This window comes from Paroedura picta, chromosome 14, assembly GCF_049243985.1.
Source record: "Paroedura picta isolate Pp20150507F chromosome 14, Ppicta_v3.0, whole genome shotgun sequence".
In the NCBI taxonomy this organism is placed as follows: Eukaryota; Metazoa; Chordata; class Lepidosauria; order Squamata; family Gekkonidae; genus Paroedura; species Paroedura picta.
This window is the reverse complement of record NC_135382.1, coordinates 12,125,369-12,141,935: the sequence shown is the minus strand read 5'-3', so window position 1 is coordinate 12,141,935 and position 16,567 is coordinate 12,125,369. Positions and strand designations below refer to the sequence as shown.

Here is a 16,567-nt window from a genome sequence, read left to right as displayed (position 1 = left end):
GATGGTCAAAATATGGGAGAAGGCTGGGAAGCCCCCCCTGGAAATGAGGAGGCATATGGGTAAGTATGCCCTCGTTGTGTTTTGCCCTTAAACATGCATGGCATGACTAGCTGCCTCTTTCCCCTACTGTCCCCAATGAAATTCGAAATAGTATTTATATGCTGTCAACCCCCTCTGACTTAGCCCGCCAGTACTGTGTGGAACCACTTTGGTTATGCGCTTTGACTCTAACTGTGGTGTGTCTACCAGCTGTGTTTCATCTCTGGTTTGTGTGGTTTTAATTATGATTTCTCTTTTTCTTTGCCCAGCCACACAATCACCATCCAAGATGGGAAAAGCACCTGAGCGTGAGGAGGAGGAAGAGGGGCCTTCCACCTCAGGACAGGCTGCAGGTGAGAGTTTTATGCCTGTGCGGGAGACCCATGTGTGTGTACCCCCATGGAGCCATATGGGGGCCTGCTGTGATGCTCCCATTTGAGGTGTTATTAAATTCTTTGTTTGATTTCTATAGCAGAAACTATGGAGGCAAGGCTGCGTGCCATGGAGGCAAGGGTGACTGCCTTAGAGGCCGAAGTGGCAGAGCTCAAAGGGGAGTTAGAGCAGCAAAGGCAGCAGAGGGAGGCGGAAGAACGTAGGTTATGTTCCCCACTGCCCAACTCTTCTCACACTGTGGCTAAGGCCACCAATAAGTGTATGCATGTAAACTACAAAAATAGGAAAATATGTGTGGCACTAATGTGTACTTTTTCTCCCTCCCCACACAGTTAAGAAGAAGGAGGACGAAGACCTCTTCCGCCGCAAAGTTAGGGGGACCGTGGGACGGCTGTGCAGGAGAGTGAGGGCGCTGGAAGGGGCTGGGGAGGGGAGCGTTGGGACCTAAGTTTTTATTTCTTTTTGTGTTTTGGGGTGGGGGGTGTTGGGGGGTTTCCCAGTTACTTTGCCCATTTTTCTATCCCTGTTAAATATTTGAATTTGTTAAAAAAAGTTGGCTTTCTTGGAGGGTGGGGGTGGTGGTGGGGGGGGGGGGGTCCAAGTTAAATTCCCTTGTTTTTTCCCCCTGTTGAACTGTTTCTGAAAATAAAATTTTGTTGTAAATTTCCTGAAAAAGACTCCAGTGTGACTCCTTGCACTCGCACACCTTTCACCCCAAACTCCAAAAACACCTTTAACCTTTAAAACACCCTCCAACCTACAACCCACACAACGGTGCCAGAACAGGCACAATCACTAGAGAGGGTACACTGAGACAGAGTCAAAAACATAAACTTTATTGAACAGACAACAGCAAACACAGATAAACAGACAAAATGGCCCAAACTAGGAGGGGGAGAACTTGTCCGCGGGTTTAACGACTCTCTTCCCGAGAACAGTCCTCCTTCTCGTTTGGGTCGCGGCATTCTGAGAGGGGGTGGGTGGGGTGGGTGCTGGAGGCGGTGGGGGGGGGGTGGGTGCTGGAGGTGGTGGGGGGGGTGTGGGTTGGGTGGGGGGGACGTTCACTATAATCTGAGGAGGGGGGGCCGCCTCCATAACCGCGACCGCCCTCTCCATCAGCCTCCTTATCATTCGAACTTCCTCCACGCTTTCGCGTAGTGAGTTGTTCGAATCTCTAAGGATGGCGCGGAATTTTTTGCCCTCCTGGGCCACGAGGGAGAGCATCGCCTGGTCTGCAGCAGCTGCACGCCTGGACTCCTCCTGGCAGTGCTCCAGGATCCTTTCTCCCACACTAGTGAGGACGGAGACGCGCCGCAGCCTGCCGCGTTCCCTGGCCAGCCTCTCCTCAGCCGGGAGAGCGCCCCTGGGTGGTGAGCCAGCTGGCTCGTCGTCTTCAGAAAGGACCTCTGTTGGCAAAAAAAGAGAAAAAGAACTGTTAGTAACAACGAGACAGTCAAAACCCACCCTGGTGCACATGGTGGCCTTTCTTGGTCACATATTGTTAAACCAAGACTCAGAACAATGCCAGGGGAGCACACGGTTGTTGTTTGTTTGCCCATGGTGGCCTGTCTTGGTTACATGTTAAACCAAGACTCAGAACAATGCCAGGGGAGCACAAAAATGAAAAGGAAGCACACAGTTATTGCACACAGACATTGTCCTGCAGCCATGGCTCGAAAGGAACAGTTCATGCACGCTCACCTTCTTGTATGTGTATCCGCCTGCGCAGGGCAGGAGGTCCAGCCACCCCACGCTCCTCCTCCTCCTGTGTCCCGGGTATGAAATCTGAAAACAGGGAACAAAGAACATGATTAAGGACCAAAGTGTGGCAAAGCAAGCTTCAAACCCTAAAGCAGCAACGTTGAGGGACTATCTTCTGTCTCTTGGCAGTGCTGCTGCCCTGCACAAACAGAAAAGCACAAAGCAGTTAAACCCCCCCCCCCCTTATTGCAACTGATACTTACCAACATTTGTGGACGCCCCAGAATCACTGTCCTCTGCTACTGCTGCAGGGGACTCTAGGACCACCGTCCCAGGCATCTGTGTCTCTGTGGACAAGAGCAGAAAATAGTGAAAAAGGAGCAAGCATACAACCTGAACCACACAGCAAGCTCCCAAAGAAGTGGCTAGAGCACTGCAGAAGGCCTATGGCTGAGGCATGCAACAAAACTGTTTGGGTTGTTGTTTAAACACAACCGTTTTAAAAAGCCACCCAAAGCAATCCACAAAAATCCATTCATAGCATGCGTTGCAACGAACACAAGGCATACAATGGTGAAAAAGGAGCAAGCACACAACCTGAACCACACATCAAGTTCCCAAAGTAGTGGCTAGAGCGCTGCAGAAGGCCTATGGCTGAGGCATGCTGCAAAACTGTTTTGGTAGTTGTTTAAACACAACCGTTTTAAAAAGCCACCCAAAGCAATCCACAAACATCCTATCATATTATGCGTAGCAACGAACACACGAGAAAACGATCCCCAAACGTCAGAACACACATTTGCTCAATATAAAAACAATAAAATATAAAATAAAAAGAAAATTACTTACCGGAGGCAAGGGGCGTTTGCTCAGGAACCTCCTCCGGCTCCCCAGGAGCGATGGCCATCAGGTCCACCGTGACCAATTCCGCTGGTCGTTGCTGGACGGGGGGTGGAGGCAGAAAGCTGGACGAGGTTCCCTCGCCGGGATCCTCCTCAGCGGGTGGTTCCTCGACCGGGGCAGCCGGCTTCCGAACCACCCTAAGGCTCCTCCCGACGCGCTTCGGCCTGCCGGCTCCTTCCCCGTCTCCGTACAGCTGGCGCTGCTCCTCGAAGTAGGGGCAGGTAACCTTTTCGTTGCCGGAACCCTTGTTATGGTTCACGGCTCTCATGTACTCGGCCCTCATAGTTTTGGTTTTCGACCGGCATTCCAGGCCGGTCCTGTTGTGGCCCAGGGCACGCATCTTTATGGCCACTTGCTCGAAGACCTCCCTATTCCTGTGGGAGGACTGGAACGCGTCCTGGATTTTCTCCTCCGAGAAAATCGCGATCAGGTCCCTGATCTCCGCGTCCCTCCAAGTTGGGCCACGGCCGGTTGCAGGGACGGACGAGGCTTGAGAAGAGGATTCCATGTTGCTTTCGCTAGTAGCTGAGCAAAATGGTGGTGCGAGGTGCAGGGTGCAACGGATCATATACCTTCCCGCACACAAAGACAAAGGGACTAGCCGGCTCCTGATTGGTAGAGGGCAGTAGGGGACACGCGCATTGGCCACATTAGGTCACATGTCACGTTCAAAACTCCTCGCGCGGGAACAGGATCTGCTCCTAATGGCCAGATTAGCGCCTTTTGTTTGACTTCTCGCATGCGCTGATTCGTCCACACGCGGGAAGAGCAGTTTGAACATGCGGCGGGAGCCATTTTAGTGAGATGTCCGCCATTACAAAAACGCATGCCGGTGTAAAACCGAGAGCAATTGCAGTGGTACGCGACAGTTCCCCAATAATATTCACCAACCAAAGCATAAATCAATGACATGTAACTGGCGAAGGTTCGTTGGCACGCTCAGCGGACAGTTTTTTAAAATGAACGGCGGACGGCGACTCCGCTTGCCGGAGGTCTAGCCGCCAATGGAAGGGGTTGTCCGCACCCAAGCACAACCACGCACCCGGAACCACACAAAGACCCACTAAACGTAAACCGCCCCTCATGCTAGAATCATTTCTATTGAACCCCTGTAAGCTAAACTGGAGACTGCGAGCGGTGAACGTTCGTTGGCACGCTCAGCTGAAAGTTTTTTTAAAATGAACGGCGGACGGCGACTCCGCTTGCCGGAGGTCTAGCCGCCGATGGAAGGGGTTGTCCGCACCCAAGCACAACCACGCACCCGGAACCACACAAAGACCCACTACACATAAACCGCCCCTCTTGAAATCACCTCGAATCATATCTATTGAACCCCAGTAATCTAAACAGGAGCCTGCGAGCGGCGAACGTTCGTTGGCACGCTCAGAGGAAAGTTTTTAAAAATGATCCCCGTACGTTGACTCCGCTAGTACTGGCCTACGGTAGACGGGGTTTTAAGCTATGGGCAAATGTTTGGAACTTGACGGTGTGTGCCACTGTGCTTTTGGAAAACTATTGTGGTGTCCGGGCAGAATTTAAGAAAGTGACCGTGCTTGAAAGCCAGTCGCTGTCTCGTTGCCTCGTAGATCCCCGCTCGCTCGGAGAAAAAAGATGGCGGACAGTTCGCCGGAAGTTAGGAGCAAAGGCTCGGGAGGAGGGACTTTGAAGAAACCGCAACAATGGTAACGCACAAGTCTGTGGCGCTACTGTTGCAGATTGGTTGCGGGAGTGTATCGCTATCCGGAGGGTGAATCCAGTTTTCTGGATTCCCCTAGAAGCGCTACAACGAAGCGCTTTTTGCGGGTCGGTTGCAGGACTGTTGCAGATTGTGTACGACGTCGTGGGTTATGGCAAATTTGTAGCGTTTCCAATTGGCAACCATCCTGCTACTTTGAAGCCGTGCGTAATGGCCCCTAGAAACAACAAACTCATCTGCTTTTATTGTTCTTAAATTCTTAGACAGAGTTAGATTTGAAGCCAAAAGTTAGATTTAAACAGAAGGTAGCATAAGGCAGAATACACCTAAAATCAGTAGTCTTTTGTGTAATTCCATCCTACTTTATTTACTGACATCGATGTGATGAAATGTGCTAAAATCTAAGTATTTTGGATCCAGCGTGTAGCACAGCTCCATATGCACAGAAATATTTTTGATGGGGAGGATATAGCAATTTTTACAAAGTCAACACATGAAGTAACACAACTGAGGCAGGAAGGAGTTCTGCAACCACAGACTGGACTGGCCCTGTAATATTAAAACTTTGAAACTTTGATTTAAAATTTCACTTTATATTCAGATCCAACTGTGACAGATCAGTGATCATCGAAATATGTCTCAAAGGGGTTATGTAGGGTTATCATGATGAAATCCCATTTATATTTGCAATCAAAATTCCAGTAACTACAAGCACAAAAGATGCACACATCAAATCAATACCCTGCAGTCACAGGCCTATCAAAGCAAAAGGTCTTTTTACATAGTCAGAAATATCCAACCAAGATCGACAATAGTTTGGACAGCAAATCATACCAGCTTTCCAAAGATAATAATGCAAATTCGCATTGTCTCTGAGGAAGTGTGTGTGCACATGAAAGCTGATACCTTGAATAAACCTTTGTTGGTCTTAAAGGTGCCCCTGGACTCTACATTTGTAATGCAAAATGAATTAACTAAATGACAAGGGAAAAGTTGTAAATAACCTCCTAAAAATATTAATACTGGTGGGGCAACGCAACCCTTCCTCAAATCCTTCCATTTGCATGGCAGATGTAAAATGTTTTTTTTTTTTTATGGAGACTCTAGAGACCCATCATTGAGGAAAGAAAAGATTCCAAGAATCAGGCATTTGTAAATAGGTCTAAATTAGAGATTATGCCAGCCAGCCATACGGTATAGTTAACTATAAATATGATAACATATAGTAGGCCGCTGTTTGCCAAACTACAGAAACACACCATAGTGTTCCTCCGTGCTTCGAGTATTAGGTATAGCCAGTGATCAAAAAACATTTACAGCAAAAACTCCAGGTCGTGGGCAATGTAAGAATGAAAAGGTAAGCACGTGAAAATGGAAGAATGAAGGTTAGTGTACAACTACCTGCAATATTCCGAGTATTTTTAGGAAATTTTTATTCGGGGATGTGTCCAACAAGGAGGACACCAATTGGATGTTGGAAGAACATCAAGGCTCATTGGAAAGCCTGTTAGCTCCAGCCTTTAGGTGAAGGTATATTCTACAATTTTAAGATAAGAAATAATTTTACAGAACCAATACAGAACTGCCCTGAGCCTTTGGGGAGGGCGGTATACAAATATAATATAATGAATGAATGAATGAATGAATGAATGAATGAATGAACGAACGAATGGGGTGATTTTGGTACGGTTTTTGTATCCCTCTTCTGTCAACAAAACACAGTTCTGTGATACCTACCACGGGGCATGGGGCTGATCAGTGGATTCAACTTCAGGTTTCCTTTAATACTGACCTATTTAAGTAACTTGTTCCATTTAGTTCAACAGGACACAGGCATAGCTCACTTTTAAAAATACTGTGCCACATTTAATTAATGATAGGCTAAATAGATAACAATTTCCAAGGATAAAACTCAATGGATAACAATATTTATTGTACAACGTATTAACATCGTCAGAACAAAATGTATCAGATTTCAAGGTTCATTGTAAGAGCCTGTAGACTTTTTTAGATATTCCAAAGTACCTTGAATTAATAAGGGCAGCAGATACCAAACATGAAGTCTTTAGTTTCTTGTTCATTCAGACATATTCTGCCAAACACCAGATCATTGCAATACTCCTGTCTGTATCTGACTCATATTTGTCTCCGACATTTATTCCAACAACCTTCTGTTGTCTGGCCTTCTTAAACTTCGAGTTCTCTCATCTCATTTTGCTTCTGTTGAATTTAGGTTATAAGCAAACGTGTTCATTTATTCAAAGCATTTATATCTGGCCTTATCTCCTCTGACACAAGGTAGCTAACCATGCAACACTAGACTACATTGCAATGAAGGAGCAACCTACATTTTTGGTTACTTTTCTCTGTAACATATGAAACTGATAAAGGAACTTTTCCTCCCTGCCCTACTACGAGAGACATTTTTATTTATAAGCGGTGAGGAGGGAATATGGAATCTTCTACATACACAGTAGTCTACAAGCCAAGGCTGAGCACTAATTTCAGAATAAATTGTGCTCAGAAAACCACAATGGGCCACTGAAGGAGGCAAATGACAGTTTCTGTCCTCTTAATATACAAGGGCTTACCATTGTTGAACATTATTAAAAATAAAGAGACTTTCTTGGGAACTACATCAAAATGCCACAGCCAACTGTGATGTGCAAAATTATTTTCCAGATGATCAAGATAAGAAAATGATACCATCCCATTCAGCATGTTTTCTACAAATGCAGGTGTCTGCATAAGACTCCAATATGTTCTACTTAAGGTTCCTAACAAAATGTGAATTACAACATTGTAAATTGCAATTATACAATAACAATATGCAGGGAAAATAAGAAACACAAAATTTGTTTCTTTAGAGACATCTTGGGTAGAAATTCACCAATAGGGGACAGTAAGATGATTTTTCAGCTTTCAGTAAAAAGACAAAGCAAAACTCACCTGTTCAAACGCTTGCCCTTCTTGGTTCATATTTGAATCTTCTGCAGCAAAAAAAGGTTCAGATCTATTAGAATCCTGCTGAGCTCTCAGGGTGTTTGTACAGCTCTCAGCGGGAAAGAGAACTTGACTCTTCCGAGAGCCTGAAGTTAGTGAAACCTCATGGCAATAGGAGTGAAGAAATGCTCGAACTCCATCAATCCCCACAAATTGTGAAACTGGAACGCCATTGAAACTGATACTACCAGACTCACACAACTGAGAAGTTCTCCACCTGCGAAGTCTGAGTGCCAATATCACAAGAAGGAAGGTGAAAAACAAGCAAGAGACAAAAGCCACGGCAACCACCAAGTAGAAGGTGAGGTCCGACTGGGGGTCTGCAGGAATGGAGATGCTGCTCAAATCAGTCAGTACATCAGGGATGTTGTCGGCCAGCACCACAGTGACGGTGACTGAGGCAGAAAGTGGGGGCTGCCCATTGTCCTTCACTAAAATCACCAGGCTTTGCTTGAGAGCATCCTTGTCCAGAAAGAAACGGGCTGTCCTGACCTCTCCAGTGTGGAGGCCTATAGTGAAGAGCCCAGGTTCTGTGGCCTTAAGCAACTGATAGGAGAGCCAGCCATTCTGCCCAGAGTCTGCATCTACTGCCACCACTTTAGTGACCAGGTAGCCAGGCTCAGAGGAACGAGGGGCCAGCTCTACTCCAGTAGAGTCATCACTGGGCAGGGAGGGATACAAGATTTGGGGAGAATTGTCATTTTGATCTAAAATCAAGAGAGTCACTGTCACATTGGAGCTGAGTGGTGGGGAGCCTCCATCTTGGGCCTTGACTAGGAAGTGAATCTCTTTGAACTCTTCATAATCAAAGGAGCAGAGGGCATAGATGGTTCCGGTCTCAGTGTTTATAGAAAGGTAAGAGGAGAAATGTGAATTCTTCACTTGGTCTTGAATGATAGAATAAGTAATCTTGCTGTTCTCCTCCCAGTCTGGGTCGTTTGCCTTTAATGTGAACACAGATGTTCCAGCAAGTGCGTTTTCTGTTATGAAAGACATGTAGGACTTCTCTTGAAAGGTGGGCGGGTTGTCATTTTTGTCTAAGATTTTCAGGGAAATGATGGTTGTTGTGGATAGAGGTGGGTTTCCTTTATCAGTTGCTACTACAGTCACATTGTAAGCTGATATCATTTCTCGATCAAGGAATCTGTCAGTCACCAAACTGTAATAATTGTCAAAGGTTTTCTCTAAGCGAAACGGCAGCATCTCAGAGATGGAGCACCAGACTTTCCCATTGTCCTCGGAATCCCTGTCTGTTACTCTTAACAGTGCGACTGCCGTGCCTTGAGGGGAGTCTTCGCTCACAGCATTGGTGAGGGAGGTGACCACAATCTCTGGTGCGTTATCATTGACATCAATAACAGTCACCAAAACATTGGCACGGCCTGATATACCCCTTCCATCACGGGCCTGGATCTCCATTTCGTACATCGTATTCTCTTCAAAATCCAAATTCTGCTTCACTCTGACTTCCCCAGTCCTGGAATCCAGGTGGAATATATTTAAAGCTTTTTCGGATGCTTGCCTGAATGTGTACATGATCTCTGCATTGATGCCTTCATCCACATCGGTAGCATTTACTGTTACTAACAGAGAATATAAACAGACTGCGAAAAAACTGGTGCATTGTCATTCACGTCTTCAACAACCACCCTGATGCGTGCAGTTCCGGATTTGACCGGATGTCCCCCATCAGTGGCTGTGAGGATTAAGTCATGGAAAGCTGCTTCTTCCCGGTCCAGAGACTTTTCTAGTATAAGTTCAACGTATTTGCCTCCATTTGCCGCAGTTTGTACACCAAGAGTGAAATGCCCATTGGGGCTGAGTTGATAGGTCTGTAGAGAGTTTTTTCCTAAGTCTGGGTCCTGTGCATCGGGCAGAAGGAATCGGGACCCAGTGGCTGTATTTTCTAAGATTTTTAACTGCACTGTCTCTACTTGGAAAGTTGGTGCATTGTCATTAATATCTTCAATTTCAATTTCAGCTGTGTAGACCTTCACTTGTTCCTGAACTAGAATCTCTAACTTCAGCATGCATGTTAAGAGTCGCCCACATATTGCTTCTCTATCCACTCTTTCATGAATACATAAATGGCCATTTTGGAAATCAAGGTCAAAATATTGTCTCCTACCTCCTGTAATCAGCTGGATGCCCCCATGCGAGAGTTGCTTCAAATCCATTGCCAAGTCCTTTGCAATATTCCCCACAAAGGAGCCTTTTGGCAATTCTTCAGGAACTGAATAATGGATCTGCCCAGAAACTGCTTGTAGAAGAGATCCCAGCACAAGGAAGAATAACCCTCTCTTTGTAACATCTGATGGTATTTGTAGATCAGCCATTTCAAACTCTGCAAGGCTTTGTTCCTCCTTTCCAAAAAGACATAGGTTTATCTTCTTTATTTCAACAGAAACAGATGTTTAAATTGAGCTCTTTTCAAGGAAGAATACAGTGAGTTAGTTCTTGCTTGTGTAGCTCTTCCAACAAAATCTTTCGTTACAGAACAGTACAAACCTTCTGTGCTTTCTGTGTCATAGTGGATTATCGAGAATAATTCCTACAATGTTCTCTCCTGACTGGTGAACAGCGACACCCAATGTCTCAAAAAGTAAGTGCAGAATTTTTTTTACAATTGAAGCAATGTGGTTTTAGTTGAAGTTTTAAGAAGCAATAGATGCCTTCTGTCTTTATTTTATTGTATAGCCATAAAAACAAAATACAAGTTAAACATTCATTTTAAAATTAAGGAATAAAAAAAAAACCATATCAATTGCATTTTGATATTAAGACTCATCCCCAGTAAAGAAATACATTGACTGCCTTATTTTTGCGTAAAAGCTTTAAGTCTGTAAAACAAACTTTTCATAAATGTGACAATGTTTTATTCAGTCATTATGTGGGGTGGCCACTCAAATTCCAGAGATTCATGCATTTTCTCCGTTCTTTAAAATGCATGCAAAATTCAAGCAAAATTCAACTTATATATTACCATTTAAATATATTCATTACCATAATCATGGCCCTATCTGGCATAGTTGTCTATGAATTTGGGCAAGCATTTTTCTGATGAACAGGATGACCATTTCAACACAGAGATGCTGGGAGAAGGATATAATCTCTGAGGAATTCAATAGTTGTAGCAGAGACTAGTGGAACTAATGTTCCCAACAGGGGATGCACATTCTCATCTACCCCCCCCCTCCGATACATCTGGAAAGTTGTAAGGGGAATTACCAGAGATCAGTTAAGATTCCAGGAGGTCTTCAGGCCCAATCTGGAGATTGGCAATCCTACCTGTGTTGAAGAACATCTAGTTTCTTTCTTTTCCTTGGATGCCTCAGAGTGCTTGCCCATTAATAACATTAATAACAAATAGACAACACTAAACCTTCCAGTTTGGTTAAGGCCTTGCTAGACTCCTTAGACCAGGCATACTCACTTCTATGTTTCCAAGGCGTTTCACACTATGGAGCTGATGGAAAAACAAGAGTTTCTCAAAGCCAATTAGTAGAAGTCTCCCAAAAAATTCTGCATGGCTCTGAACTGACCAGGTATGCCCAGACAGCACAACTGGGAGGGAGAGAGGGGCAGGACTGCCAAAGGGGCTGTCTCAAGGGCATAGCAGTATAGTGGTGATGAGCAGCAGACTCTAATCTGGAGAGCTGGATTCAATTCTCCATTCTTCCACATGTAGCCAGCTGGGTGATCTTGGACAAGAGTTCTCTTAGGGCTCTCGCAGCCCTATCTGCCTCACAGGGTGCCTATAGTGTGGAGAGGAAGGGAAGGGACGGTGATTGTAAGACCCTTTTAGACTTCTTCAAGTGGTGACAATCAGGATATAAAAACCAACTCTTCTTCTCCTGCAAATGTACCCAGTGGTTTGTACGTCAATGAAACTGCTGAGTTACCCTATGAAAGAGCCATGACTTTATTTTTTAAATTGAGGATTTATCAAACAACAGTTCTCTTTTCTCAAAATGGGGAACAGGCCATTGGACAATTTCCATGACAGCCTGAGGGATTTATCGTGTAAACATGGTCGGAATCTGTCTGTTACAGCCCTTCTTTGATCTTGCAGTCCATTATTATGACTGGTTATTGCATGATAATGTCATTTAAACATGAATGTATTATAAAGAATCAGGTTCAGATAATACTGTGACTATAGAAATAGGAAGGTACATTTAAACATGTAGAAATATTGACACAGACACACAGAGTATTTAAAACTGAGTTAGATAGACACAAACAAAGGGATCCCAAACATTCAACTTATAGAAGGGACCTCTAACAAAAGGAATCTTTCTATAAATACATAAGAAACCCAATCCAGGGTATTATATTCACACAAACAAAGGGGATGAACCAGTGCAGGTAGTTATATACAAAGAGTAGAATTTCGTCCTGGAATATAAAAAAAAAATCTAAAAATCTAGGAATTCAATCTACATTAAAATTAGAAATACCAGCTTACCTCCTGGCATGCTTGTGCTTCATTTGCAATGTTTACATTTTCTGGAAGATATTTGAAACCTGATTCCACAGAACCTTGGTGATGTGGGAGGGTATTTGTACAGCTGCCAATAGGGAATAAAATCTGGCTTTTCCTAGAGTCAGTGGTGAGAGAGACTTCTTGGCAATAGGAATGAAGAAATGCTCGGACCCCATCAATCCCCACAAACTGTGAGACAGGAACGCCACTGAAATTCCCACTCCTGGAATCACATAACTGAGAATTCCTCCACCTGTGAAGTCTGAGTGCCAGCAACACAAGAAGGAAGATGAAAAACAAGCAGGAGACAAAAGCCACAGCAACCACCAGGTAGAAGGTGAGGTCCGACTGAGGGTCTGCAGGAACGGGGATGCTGCTCAGATCAGAGAGGCTTTCAGGGATGCTGTCAGCCAGCACCACAGTGACTGTGACTGAGGCAGACAGAGGGGGCTGCCCATTATCCTTCACTAAAACCACTAGAATTTGCTTGAGAGCATCCTTGTCCAGAAAGAAACGGGCTGTCCTGATCTCTCCAGTATGGAGACCTATGGTGAAGAGCCCTGGCTCTGTGGCCTTCAGTAACTGATAGGAGAGCCATGCATTTTGGGCAGAGTCTGCATCCACTGCCACCACTTTAGTGACCAGGTAGCCAGGCTCAGAGGAACGAGGAGCCAGCTCTACTCCAGTGGAGCCATCATTGAGAGTAGAAGGGTACAATATTTGCGGGGCATTGTCATTCTGATCAAGGATGAAGAGAGTCACTGAGATGTTGGAGCTGAGTGGTGGGGAGCCTCCATCCTGGGCCTTGACCTGGAAGTTCATCTGCTTGAACTCTTCATAATCAAAGGGTCGCAGAGCATAGACAATCCCTGTCTCAGAGTTAACTGACAGAAAGGAGGCAACTGAAACTGTAGGGTCATTCCCATCAAAAATGGAATAAGTCACTGTACTGTTAGTGCCCCAGTCCGGGTCATTTGCTTCCAGCATCATCAAGGAGGCTCCAGTAGGGTTATTCTCAAATAAATACGACTTATAAAATATTTCTTTGAAGATGGGTGGGTTATCATTTATATCTAGTATTTTTATTGGAAAGTAGGCAGTTGAGGAGAGTACAGGTGTCCCCCTGTCTGTTGCTGCAATTGTCAAATTATACTGCTCCACAACCTCTCTGTCCAGATTGCCATCTGTCACCAAAGTATAATAATTTTCTACAGACTTTTGCAGCTGAAATGGAAGGTTTGGAGGAATCAAACACGTGATCTTCCCATTCTCTCCAGAGTCTTTGTCCTTGACCCGCAACAGAGCCATTACAGTTCCGCTCTTTGAATTTTCTGGCACGGAAGTGAAGAATGACGAAACGGTGATTTCCGGAGCATTGTCGTTTGCATCCATGACTGTCACAAACACCTTAGCAAGAGAGGACAAGCCTTCTGGATCCTGAGCTTGGACATCTATTTCAAAAAATTCCTGGTCTTCAAAATCCAAATCCCCTTGAACCGATATTTCTCCAGTTTGTGAATTTAACTGGAAGGTGTGGGAAATTTTCTCTGATTTTGTTCTAAATGTGTATGCTATTTCTGAATTAACTCCTTCATCAATGTCTATAGCTTTCACTGTAGTCAGAACAAAGCCTAGTGGAATATTTTCCAATATACTGACTTTATAAATGGGTTGGGTGAAAACAGGGGCATTGTCATTTGCATCCAGCACAATAACATGAATCTGCATGCTCCCAGACCTTACTGGGTCTCCCCCATCCATGGCTGTTAGGACTAGATTATGAAAAGGCTTTTCTTCCCTGTCCAAGGAATTCTCAAGGATCATGCCAGCATTTTTAACTCCACTTTCTCCAGCTTGTACATACAAGGAGAAATGTTTATTATCACTTAATTCATAACTCTGAACAGAATTGATCCCTGCATCTGGGTCGAGTGCGTCTGCAAGGAGAAACCTGGATCCTTGAGCAGTCGTTTCTCTGATGCTAAGGGTCAGTTCTTCCATTTGAAATCTTGGGGTATTATCATTAATATCTATTATTTCAACTTCGATGTTATAAACCTTCATTTTCTCTTGAACCAGCATCTCAAACTTTAGCACGCATTTCAAAATCTGACCACAGACCGTTTCTCTGTCAATTTTTTGGCTAGTGTATAAATGTCCGTTTTCCATGTTGAGAGCAAAATATTGAGTCTTACCTGTGGAAATGACATGGACTCCATTGTTAGAAAATGTATCTGCATCCAGCTCCAGATCTTTTGCAACATTTCCTACGAAAGAACCGCTTTTGGTTTCCTCGAACATCACATAGCGAAGTTGTCCAGAAGCAGCTTCCCAGATTATCGTCTTCATGAGCCAAATAAGAGTGGCAATTCTGTGGTATTGAGATTTGTGATTTTCTGCCATCTCTGAATGCCTAATATGCTTCTCTATTAACAGATTGTTTTTTCCCCTTAGACAACTCTGTATTCTGAAGCAGCAGCAGAGCTATTTTCACAGAGGCCCAAACATTCGTTTAAAAACCAGCATATTATCTACCTTTGTAAAGATGACCGTCCCCCATGATGTGCATGTTGGTAGCTCAAGTCGAATGCCTATGTCTCCTCTCCAGCTGCAGAGGTGGGCAGGCTAATTTTCTAGCAGGTTGTTTTTAAAAATGGATGAACAGCGCCGCCCAGAGCCACATCCAGTAATTTCAGCTCCATAAAATGCTCTCCTATTTTTCTACGAAATAAATGTCCTTTATAAATAAAGGACAAATGGTCATGCCCCAAATTTAAAGTTACAAATATGTGAGTTATAGAAGTCACTCTATACCATCTTGGTTTATCAGTCTTCTGCACTGTTATTCCCATTTCTCAATTTCTGATCTTTTCGTTGTAAAATGAAGCAGAGACCATACATTTATACATTATTCTCCGTGTGAGTTCGAAGTCATTTCTGGAATGTGCTTTTATATTTTTGCTGCCAGTAAGAATCCTTCATAAAACTGAGACCTTTACTGAGACCTAAACGATGACACACACTCCTCCATGGAGCAGCTCTTCTGCTTCCAACTCCTCGGGTACCCCTCCCCCTGAACACCTCCCCATTTCATGAATGGTTATGGGGAGGACAATGCAAGAGGAAAAGGCCCCCCTGGAAATGTTATCAGCCAATGCAGGAAGTACGAAGACATAAGATGTAAACTTTGTGGTCCTTCCATTTCATGAATTATTGTTGTTGGCAGTCTAAACAGGATAATTTCCTGTGTTCATTCCTCTGGCTTCTCAAGCAATGTTTGGAGTATTTCAAAGCTGTGTTTTAATGAAAGAGGTCCATGCCCATGATAAAGGGAAGCCTCCTTCCTGTTTACTGCTGGGGTGTTACTAACCATGCAGGCTACAAGACAGGGAGGCAAGAGGGAGAACAAGGGCAAGTGGAATGAATTGCATAAGATGGTGTCCAAGAACCTCATATGTCCAGCAGAAAGATGGCCCCATAGTAAGGACCTAAGGAATATTATTGGTCTCTGGGGCAGCCAGTCAGTTTGAGGTGGCCATTCTCAGTATTTGAAAGTGAAGATTGAACCTTGGCTGTTTTATAGTTAGTCTCAAGAAAACCATGAATCAGGGATCTCATGCACGTTCTACAGCATCAGGTCTGTCTCTGCTGTCTTATCTGCCCTGCTATATATGGCTAATATTGACAGGACCAGTAGAGGATTCCACATGCCACTTGATGGTTCTCTTTCTTGTGTGTCCAGGTGGGCATCTGGTTAATGTTCCAGAGGATGTGGGTTCTAGTCCTGCTTCTGCCATCTATTTTGCTACTGCTCAATTTGTTGCTAGTGAAAACGAGAGCTTTGCCTGATTTTCAGCTTCCTCTTTGGCAGAATTCAACCCTCTCTGCTGTATCCCATAAGTGCTTTTCCTTAAATGAGTTATGTGAGTGACAACAGGACAACCTTCTTTGAATGTTCCACTGTGTGTTCTCTCATGGCTGTCTTAGTAATCTGGTATGGACTGTGGGAATGCATGCCTCTCAGCAAAAGAATGACTAAGAGGAGCTCTTTCATCATGAAATATTGTGGTGGGTTCATAAATGGAGAAGTAGTCCTTTAGATATGCGGTATCCAGGCCATTAAGAGCTTTAAAAAATCCAGGCCATTAACAGATGTTGAACCAGAAGCATACTGGATAGACAATGCAGTAGATAGTACAGCCCCTAATCTGGAGAACTAGGTTTGATTCCCCACTCTGCCACATGCAGCCAGCTGGGTGACCTTGGGCCACCCTCTCTCAGCCTCACCAACTCAAAGGGAATCTGCTGTGGGGAGAGAAAGGGGAGACAATTGAAAGCCACTTTGA

The 16,567-nt window shown here is 44.5% G+C and overlaps 1 long non-coding RNA gene and 1 pseudogene across 1 annotated transcript; both read right to left on the bottom strand.

Annotated features, from left to right (window-relative positions):
- Positions 1-1,476: 1,476 nt before the first annotated feature.
- On the bottom strand, positions 1,477-3,068 carry LOC143823711 (uncharacterized). The gene is made up of 3 exons (XR_013226560.1): positions 2,983-3,068; positions 2,397-2,480; positions 1,477-2,217 (listed from the first exon to the last, which is right to left on the bottom strand). It is a non-coding gene; the product is annotated as an uncharacterized LOC143823711 (long non-coding RNA).
- A 6,250-nt stretch (positions 3,069-9,318) lies between these two features.
- LOC143824012 (protocadherin gamma-A4 pseudogene) lies at positions 9,319-15,182 on the bottom strand (annotated as a pseudogene).
- Between the last annotated feature and the right edge of the window lie 1,385 nt (positions 15,183-16,567).